Raw genomic sequence first — 10,262 nt, forward strand, 5'->3', positions numbered from 1 at the left:
CACCCACACACAATCCTATATGTCCATAACTTTGATGTGCTGCCTCACTGGCCATTAGAAATATGTGTTTGTATTTGTTGGGGGGTTCTTGGCTATGCTGTGGCAGAGATATATAAATCACAAAAGTGGCTGTACAGATTTACAATTCTTTTGACAGATTGGCACGCATAGGCACTTTTAAACTGTGTATTTACCTGTTTGCCTGGAGTCCAGCTTTAACCACTTGCCGACCGCCGCACGACTATTTACTGCGGCGGTCAGCCCCTCAAAGGCAAAGCGAAGTAGGACTACGTCGCTAGCCTGTGAGGCTCTAGGGAGCGAGTGCGCGCCGCCGGAGGCGCGCTCCCGCTCCAGCTCGCTCACGGACCCCCCCACGCGGTATTTACAGTAAAGGTACTGTAGCACCCATTTACTCTCCATGCTCAGATGCCCCGTTAACTTCATTTCCCACAAATCCCTGGGTTCCTTGACATACACACAGGGAAGATACATTTCTCTGCTTTACTCCCTTTGTGCCTCAGAGAGGCCACATTTTGTGAGGTAGTGTTAGCTAGGCAAATGATGTGCTGCCAGGTGAGAGGCTCTCCACTGTCAGAACTGGTGGGCAGACAGCTGGTCAAGAGCCAGATCTAGCCTGTCTGATGTAGCTGTGCAGGAAAAAATGTCAGGGGACAGAGGATAGGGTCAGCAGTTTGCAGTGCAGAGTACAGAGACTATTAGTTTGTAGGGCAGTGTAAAGGGAGCATCAGGATGGAAGACAAGGGTCAGTAGAGTGGTTGACAAGGGTTGTCGCTGGCAGAGCAGTGTACATGGGTCAATGCTGACAGGGCAGTGTACATGGGTCAATGCTGACCGGGCAGTGTACATGGGTCAATGCTGGCAGGGCAGTGTACATGGGTCAATGCTGGCAGGGCAGTGTACAGGAGTCACTGCTATCAGTGAACTTGGCAGGAGTTCTACCTCCCTACACAGCACATAGCTGAGATCACATTCGTTTACACACAGCCATGATCTGCACAGTGTGTAGCTGGCTTCTGTGTTGCACCTCTGACCTGTGAAATTCCTTGGTCAGAAAGGCAGTGCAGCTGCAGTATCCAGCTACACACTCTGCAGATCGAGGCTGTGTGTAAGGGAATGTGATCTCAGTTATGTGCTATGTGTGGAGGAAGTGCACTGCTGCCTGTACACAAGCTGGGTGCTCTGCAGGGATGGGAGAAGGAGCTCAGTCATCAGGCACAGCGTCCAGGGTGAGGGGGAGTATGTGAAAGGGGCTTTTGGGGGGCACAGGCCACCCAAGCAACTCCTTAGATCCAGACATGATCTAGGCAGGAGTGTAATAGCACCTAGGTTCTCCAAAAGACCCAGCTACTGTAGGAAGCTCCTCTATGATTGCTACTGAAGTACTACAGTTCTAGTAGGGAGGCTTTTTGTCCTTAGATAGTGGGCTACACTCTCTGTTGTTGTAGAGTCTTATAGAGACTCTGCTATACAGCTATATGTTATCCCGACTGAGTCACAGAGACATTATTGTGAAGAGTCCATGTCTGGGCAGCTTTTAAAATCTATTTTGCATTATTTTACATGTATGCATGTTCTTGCCCATCTTTGATTCTTTGCAACTGTTTAGTAAACAGCGAGTTACCATTACCCCCTGTCTCATCATTTCGCCTGACTATATATTCTATTAAAGTACCTTAAGGGAGATGTAGAGCCAAAGCTCTTTTGGCCCTACTTCTCCTAGGGTTCACAGTAGTTCTGCACTCCTGTGACCCATATTCAGCCAAAAGCAGGCAGAAACCTGCTGTTGGTTGACATCACTCAGCTGGTCCAGACTCTGAAGAGATCCTGACTTTATTGTCGGGATCCATCCAGATGCCTGAACGGCTGCTGAGAGCCTGAGTCAGCAGCTCCCACCACCTCCACGGCCCAGCACTCCAGTGAGAGCTGGAGGCGCAGAGCAGATATCCGGTGACTGACATTCACCGTCTCTCTGCTCACTAAAGACAGAGAGCTAAGCAATCAGCAGTCTTTGATCACCCAGTTCTCAGTCTAAAGGGCCATACACACTATAAGATTTTCTGAAGACTTTTTCCTTCAGATTTACCTTTTCTATGTAGTGAAAGGGCCTGCCAGATTGCAGACAAATTGAAAGTGTTTAGGTTTGACCTCATATTATCTGGTTTTGGTAAATCTAAAGGAAAAAGTCTTCAGAAAATCTTATAGTGTGTATGGCCCATTAGAGGCTGCGGTAGACAGATGCAACATCGGAGTCATGCTGCATCTGTCTAGCTGAGTATGAAGGTTTCTTTTTTTCCTATCCCTCACTTCTCTTTTACTGTTTCAGGTAGGGAAATAATAATATTTAGTTACTAGTTAGCCATGTTTGATTTGTATAGTCATATATTTAGCTGAAAAGGTTATTAGGCCAAGATTTTCATGATGGAGTAGTATTTTGGGGTCCTAAATAGTGAGCTACTGCCACAGAAGAAGAATATTTATTTTTTGTTAGTAGTTTTACCAAAAACCTGCAACCATTCATCTGATACAAAACCTCCACAGATATCTGTCATTCCCAAAATATATTTCACCCCCCCCCCCCCTAAAAAAAAAAAAAAAATCATGTTTCTAAGAGCCTTTTTGGGCTTTAAATGCAGAAACAGTTTTAAATTAACTGAAGACTGCCCAAAGATGCTATAGGCTTTCAGCAAAAATGCATTTAATAAATCCCACCTTTTGTACTTCAGTAACATTTAGCCTGTGAATTATATTGTAGCGTATTCTAAATCAGTTTAACCCAGAATGCAATGCAGGCCTCCCTGGCCAAGCAGGGGATTAGATGGTGGTAATTACGGCTCTCCTTTGCTAAGGGGGAGGAAGGTGGATCACGATTCAACACAGCATATTGATGAGCAGATAAAACGCACACTGGCACTCTCTAGGGAGCTCAGGGAAAAAGAAACACTAAGTAAAAGGAAAAGACTGCAGTGAGATGAGAGGAAACATAAGGAAGTAAAGAAAGTGTTAATCAAGTGGCCTGGACAGGACAGTGGTGCTGGTGACACCTGATCAGGAAATAATCTGGAGATTGCACATAAACCATACTGAAAACAGATATGTCAATCACATGACTCTCATGATAACATGTTTGGTTCTGCCTGCTATGCTATATAGCACCTAGGAACTTCAACAGAATATGTGCTGTGAGATAATGTGGGTCATAGAACACCCATCATTAAGTGTGGCACACCTTATTAAAACAATGTGTGGTCATATACATTATTATCACAAGAACAGGTGCACTTATTCACCAGTCTTCCTTCCTGCATTCACATTTAGATTCCTTAGGAATTCATATTAGGTTATCCTTATCCATCACAGAGCAGTGGTGTGACTGCCCAGTAAGCAATGAGCTTTTACTTTGTTTTTTGTGTGAAGAAAGTTGACTTTTCATTGGTTTCTGTAGAATACTATACATCATTGCTCATAGGACTGTTTAAAGGAAGCTTAGTTGTGTGCCATGTGTTTTTTGTAAGCATGGATTATAACTTTTATAGCTTGACCAGACTGCTGTAAATTGCTATACCATACTATGTTATCAGTCATGTCATGTTTGGGTAACACTATAAATTTATTTCTGAGACATACTTATTTTAAATGTAATAGTAATACTAAACCAGTGGTTTTAAAAAATAGTACTTACTGTAAAAGAAGAGAGCCTAATTAGTGATGGGTGCACTGTTGCAAGAATGTGTCTGTTTCTTTTACCGTGAAGCCATTTTGTACCTTTGTGAACTTGTATATATTAATTACCTGATAACAACGCTTAACTACATTTTGTTGGATAAAAACCTTCACTTTAACATGAACCTGTATTCTCCCACAGCTAACAGTATTTTCATGTGAATCTTGAATAGACACACAACAGCACCTTTATTCATTATCCAGAAGGCCTCATATGTCCCAGTATCTAGAATGCTGAATATGCAAAGTCTTGGAAGTTGCAGCTCTGCTATCCCCCTCCTCAACTATTGCATCTTTCAATGTAATGTGTCATATCTTCATAATCATTGCAGAACCATGCATTACTGTGAGACAGTACTCTGCTTGGGTTTAGGGGCATCCTGAACATTTTGGAAGATGAAGGGAGGGGAGTATAGGCACGGCTGTGAGCCTACTTTTAGATATTGATGTCGGTTCCATTTGTTCTGAGTACTGGTTTACTTTCAACTGCAATTGTAGTTTGGGAAAAAAAGCATGCACTGTAACTGACATGTAGAGAAGTTGAGAGAAGTATTATTATTATTATTATAATACAGGATTGATATAGTGCCAACAGTTTACGCAGCGCTTTACAATATCAAAGGGAGACAGTACAGTTACAATACAAAAAAAATACAAGGAGGTTAAAAGGGCCCTGCTCATGGGAACTTACAATCTAATAGGGTGGGGCAAAAGGTAAAAAAGTTTGTAGGGGGATGAGCTGATGGAAGTAATAAAAATTAGTTGGAGGAGTGATAGGCTTTCCTAAAGAGAAGAGCTTTCAGGGATCACCTAAAGGCAGCCAGAGTAGGAGATAGCCGGAAAGATTGAGGTAGAGAGTTCCCGAGGATGGGAGAGACTCTGGAGAAGTCCTGGAGACAAGCATGGGGGGAGGAGATGAGGGAGCTTGAAAGAATGAGGTTTTGGGAGATTTTTCTGGATTATGAAGCTGTTAATTATTTAAATGGTTAATGAAGGGTGGTTTTAAGCTTTAACGTAAATTGTCCATTCCTTATGTTTATTTAACATCAATGCTAAGAGTTGTAAAGCGCTGCAACCCATTGTGGACTGGTCAATGAAAAAATAGCTTTCATTAGTCTGTTCACTCATAGCTACCAAGGGTTGGTTCTTCATTAGTGGCCATTATAGACCTTTTTTTTTTTTGTCCATGTGGTGAACTAGGGACATCCATGAGTATAAGTGTGTTACTGTCTACTTAGTGAAGTGATAGTATACATACACACATTCACGCTCTTACTCTTTCATTCATTCACTCACTCACACATTCTCTCTTTAGGAAGACATACCACTTGTATTTGAAAATCCCTGTTTGCGCTCTGAATGCTCCAGTGTAGCCAGTGCTGACTTTATGAAAGTACTCATAGTTAGCATACCACGTAAAGAGATAGAGAAATCTAGCCTAACAAGTTTTACAGGAACACCTAGATTTGAATGGCTATCTCTTTTACATGTCTTTCGATATTATATGATATAATGTCAAATCTCAGCTGGTACAATTGCAAGGGATGTAATAAAAAAATGTATAAGGTGTTTTATTTTTGTAAATCTCAATAAAAATCACCTATAGAAAAAAACTAACCTTTGTGGTCATTCTACCATCCAGCAAAACCTGCAATTATTTTGAGTCAAAATAGCATCAGCATCACAAGAAACTGCTTTCTGATGCATAGTATAAATTGTTTAAATCTTCAGTTGAGATTGCATTTACTGTGAAACATATTGTATTTAAAATAATCAAAGCTACTAGGTCTTCACATTATCTTTGTTTTATGTGACTCTTATTAAGATATTCATATTTTCCTTCTTACCCTACATTCATCGCTGCCTTTCCTATCTGTTCCTCCTTCTTCTCTTTATAAGATTTATTTCTACGTACAAGACCAAGAGAGGTGGCCAAGGAAATCTTCACTAGTTTGTATGTAACATAAATAGTGACAATAACTATTTTGAAATATGGATATATGTATTTTATTCCTGGAATGCATTGAAGCTTCCACTGGCCACAAAAGGCATCAAGGAGGCAATGAAGGCAGAAATCTTAGAAGTATATGGCTCATTATTTGCATGGAGGATGACTTGAGGGTCACCCTTTCCATGGTGACACTCATGTAACATGCTAGACTCCTTTTCATTTCTAGGGAGATGTAAAAGGGTGCTTCTTGCAGGAGAAAGCTGTGGAGTGTTTAGCTCACAACATTAATCACTCTCCCATTACTGAAAATCACCATGCTGTTGGTTTTAATGATGTGGACATCTGAATCCATACATGAGAAATCACTCAATGTACACAGACTTGTAATTTACATTATATGCCTGCTACATACACTTCATTAAAGCATTTCAGTAAATGTAACCTCAGAATGGATTTTTACAAATGGTGTCCTGTAGCAACCTTGAGCTCTCTCACTTTATGTAATGGCTTTCTTGAGCCGGCAATGTTATTCCCCAACTAGCATTTTGAAAAATACTATACCTTAATGTGAAAATCATTCACTCTGGTGAAAAGGGTACCCCGAAAAGTTTAGGTTTTAACACTAGCTAAACTGAAAAAAGGGCAGAAGGGGAATTGGGTTCACTTTAAGGTATGCCTCTTATACCTTAACATGGCAAACTTCTGAGAACTTTTTTCCAAACAACCATACCTAAGAGTATTAATAAAGATACACCAACAATATGCTATCAAGTGTATTCCATAAATCAACAGAGTAAAGTAAAGTAACACTGGTAACCAATAAAAAATCATATTTTATTTATATGACTATAGATTTAATTCAAATATATTCTGCATTTTGTCTATCATCATCACTGTGGTCCACACTACTTTACTGAGCAAGTCCATTTAACGCAAAGTAGACATTCCACCACACCATGTTAGCCTCAGATCATAGTAGCCTTTAGTAGTAACTTTGATATTGTGGGACGCCTTTCAGTGTGGTTTATTGCTTCATGGTTTTTTAATTGAGAAGTTGCATCCATGACCATGAAGCCACAAAGTTGCCACATAGTGAACCAGTTTTCAGTGACAAGTCTTGAAGCCATTAAAAATAACCATCTCTTCTCTGTGCCTGTGAATATTAAATAGGTGGTCTTTGAGAGATATGTTCATTATGTATTACATCAATTCAATGAGACTCTGTTCCCCTTCCCCCATGTGCGTCAGCTGGTAAGTTGAGCTGGCTGACTGACGCACACTTTGTAATGGGATGCAGGGAATGCTGCATCATTCCTGTTTCCCTTTTAATGATGTTTAAGTAGTATGAATCTTATCTAAAAATGCTGAACATGAACTTCATAAAACATCTGCAGTACAGTCAGTGACCCTGCTGTCATGGCCTATGTGCACAACCCTGAGCCTTTCTTTATTCTTATATGTTGAGGGTAGGTCATCTAACTTTTTATTTAACGTACAGTGGCTTATGAACTGTATTGTCCTCATTTCCTATTTGATGAATAGCCAAATATACCATTTACAATCAACTTAGCATGAAAGGCTATTGTGGCAAAATCATTTGTTTACTTCCCATACAGTGCATTGTGTGCCGTATTCATTTGCTAATTCCATTACATTATTAAAATGTGGTGTTCTTCATGGACCCAGGAATCAGTCCATTTGCTGACTGCAGAGCAGTGTTATTGTTTGAGGAATCAATTAATTTAAAAATGTGGAGTTTAACATATCAGACTGCTTGCCTTATTAGTTTTGGGTGCCCCCATATTCGGACTTGCCAGGTGATGCCCTCTACCCATGTATAAATGAACCCCACAGAGGTTCAATCTGTCTATTTAACCATAGTGCTTTTATGCCATTGTTGTAATTCAAAACATAATATAAACTAAAACCAACTCTCTATTACATTATCAAATAGTCCTTTATTTTTCCAAAGAAAACATATTTACGGGCCTTTGGTAAAAATCTAACCACTATAAATATTTGTAATATTTTAAAACTCATTTATTAGAACAAATTGATCCAAATGAGTTTAGAATTGCTACTAAATGCATCTATTTAAAAAAAAAATCAATGCATAAGCAAAACTGTACATTTCTAATTAGCCAAAGAATATTAACTTGTAGGCCTTTGTGAAAAATAGAATTGGGGAATATCTGTCACCTATTTGTAGATCTTAGATCCAATAGCTGATTTTTTTTTTTGCCAGTAAATGACTTCTCCCCCACAAAAGTTGATTAATACATTGTACAAAATTCAGTAATTTAAAAGCTATCCTTACATCGGGATTTAACAAAGGTTTGCTCACTTCAAATATTTAATTGCCTTAAGGAAAAAAAGAAAATCAAAACAAATATTTTCCTTAACCTGCCTACTTGCTGTTTGATGGGTTCTTGAGCGTGACAATCCTTAATAATTGTTAAACTACACTTTAAACCTTTACCCAAAACCATTTTTATGCAACCTATTCTCAGCCAACACAAAAGAGAATAAAATGCCTTTTCTCACTGTCATCAAAGAAGTGTAATAGCAAGAGTGTTGAACTTTAAGGCTTCCTATTTAGTAACATTCTGTTTTTCATTTTAAAATGTAACTAATTTATGGTTCAAAAGAACGTTTTAAATATTTTTTAATTAACAGAATCGCCATATAGAGCGAAATTTGTTGTTGTCTAAAAACTAGAATCATTTAAAAAAATAAAGAAGTAGCCAATATACCAGCCCCACATACTATATTTATCTTTAGAGTGTATAAAATATAAATCTTTGAATCTGCTAGGCTGTTTTGGTGCACCATAAAGGTAGAGCCTGAAACTTTGCATAAATTGTGAATCTCTTAAATCAGCGCTTTCTAAACAAACTAAAAATACACCAAATATATTACGAAAAGTCAAAAATACACACAAAGTGGTATTTCTCATAAAATATTTTGTAGCATGCAAGATAAACATTTTCAAAATTCTGCATGTGCTAATACTCAAGCAGCCAAAACATTACAGAGAACAGCATGATACAAGTTGAAATCCACAGCTTGTCATCTTACCTCCTTGCCAGTGTTGACATAAATGCAATATATTCAAATATACAATATATTAATGGCACAGGGCTGTGAAATCTGCTATGCATGAAATTAACCCATTCCCAGGAGGTTAGCTTGTATAGCCTAAAAAGGATTTAAATATTATTGCTTTTATGTTTTGCCTAAGTATAAATTGTTATTAAAATGCTAAGGCATGTGATAACTTCAGAAGTTATTAAACAGCAGCGAAAGCACCTCCTGGCAATACTCAGGTCTATACTGGAGTAGGTAAAGGAGAAAGTGCCCAGGAAGGTTAGCTTCAAGCCATTTGAGAGCAGTCATTAGCCAATAACCAAATTATCTGTACCAAAGATGGATTTTATATTATTTTCTCCCTGTGGCTAATACTACCCATCTGCTCTCTAAATAATGGAGTCGTGTTAATTGTTCATTTCTACTCTTTCAGGGGGTTTTAGATTGTTTTTGAACTAGCTCCAGTACATCAATATAAAAAAAATATATAAGTGCACATTAAATCACATATACATATATTATGCTGTGTGTGTTATATATTTAGAGAGATTTGATAATAATATATCTGTATATTAGCTTTATGAAAAAAAAAAATGTATTTTTGATGATTGCCTTGGAAAGTACATTTATGCACATTGCACTTAAATATACAGAAATTAAAATGTAAATAACCTATATACTGTGTCGCATTATGTACTTGATATATTTTGCAGTGTTAGCTACAGTGCTAATATCTATAAGGTGGTTTCGTAAAAAGTTTGACAGGTAATACGCATGGAATCTGATTTTTATAAAGTGTCAAATGAGGGTCCATGTTATATAATAATGTTATGAAACACAGTATAGGTTGCATTAGTTCAAATGCTAAAGACTTTCAAACACCCATGCCACAGAAAGCAGTATGTAAGTTCTATTTTTTTCCTTACTTAGTAACTTATGATAAGTACATTTTAAAAATGAGTCTAAGAAATAAGCAAAACTTGTTCATATTTTAGATAGATAGACAGGCAGGCAGAAAGATAGATAGATAGATAGATAGATAGATAGATAGATAGATAGATAGATAGATAGATAGATAGATAGATAGATAGATAGATAGATAGATAGATAGATAGATAGATAGATAGATAGATAGACATTGTTTTAGAAATTACTTAAAGGTATATTTTAGCACATGTGAGTATATAAAAGTAGGCTGCTTTATGTCTTAGTTAGCATTGAAATGAAAACTCGTTTTTTTACATAAATAAATTTGAAAAACAAAAAAACAAAAAAACAATGTGTATATATATATATATATATATATATATATATATATATATATATATATATATATATATATATATATATTAAACACACACACACACACACATCTTTATATGTATATATAATTTTTTTCACACAGTCTTCTGTTTAAAAAGTGCACTGTATAATAATAAATATGTATATCTAAATATACATATATAAATATAAATAAATTATC

The sequence above is a fragment of the Pelophylax lessonae genome (assembly GCF_965119305.1).
Source record: "Pelophylax lessonae genome assembly, chromosome: 2".
In the NCBI taxonomy this organism is placed as follows: domain Eukaryota; kingdom Metazoa; phylum Chordata; class Amphibia; order Anura; family Ranidae; genus Pelophylax; species Pelophylax lessonae.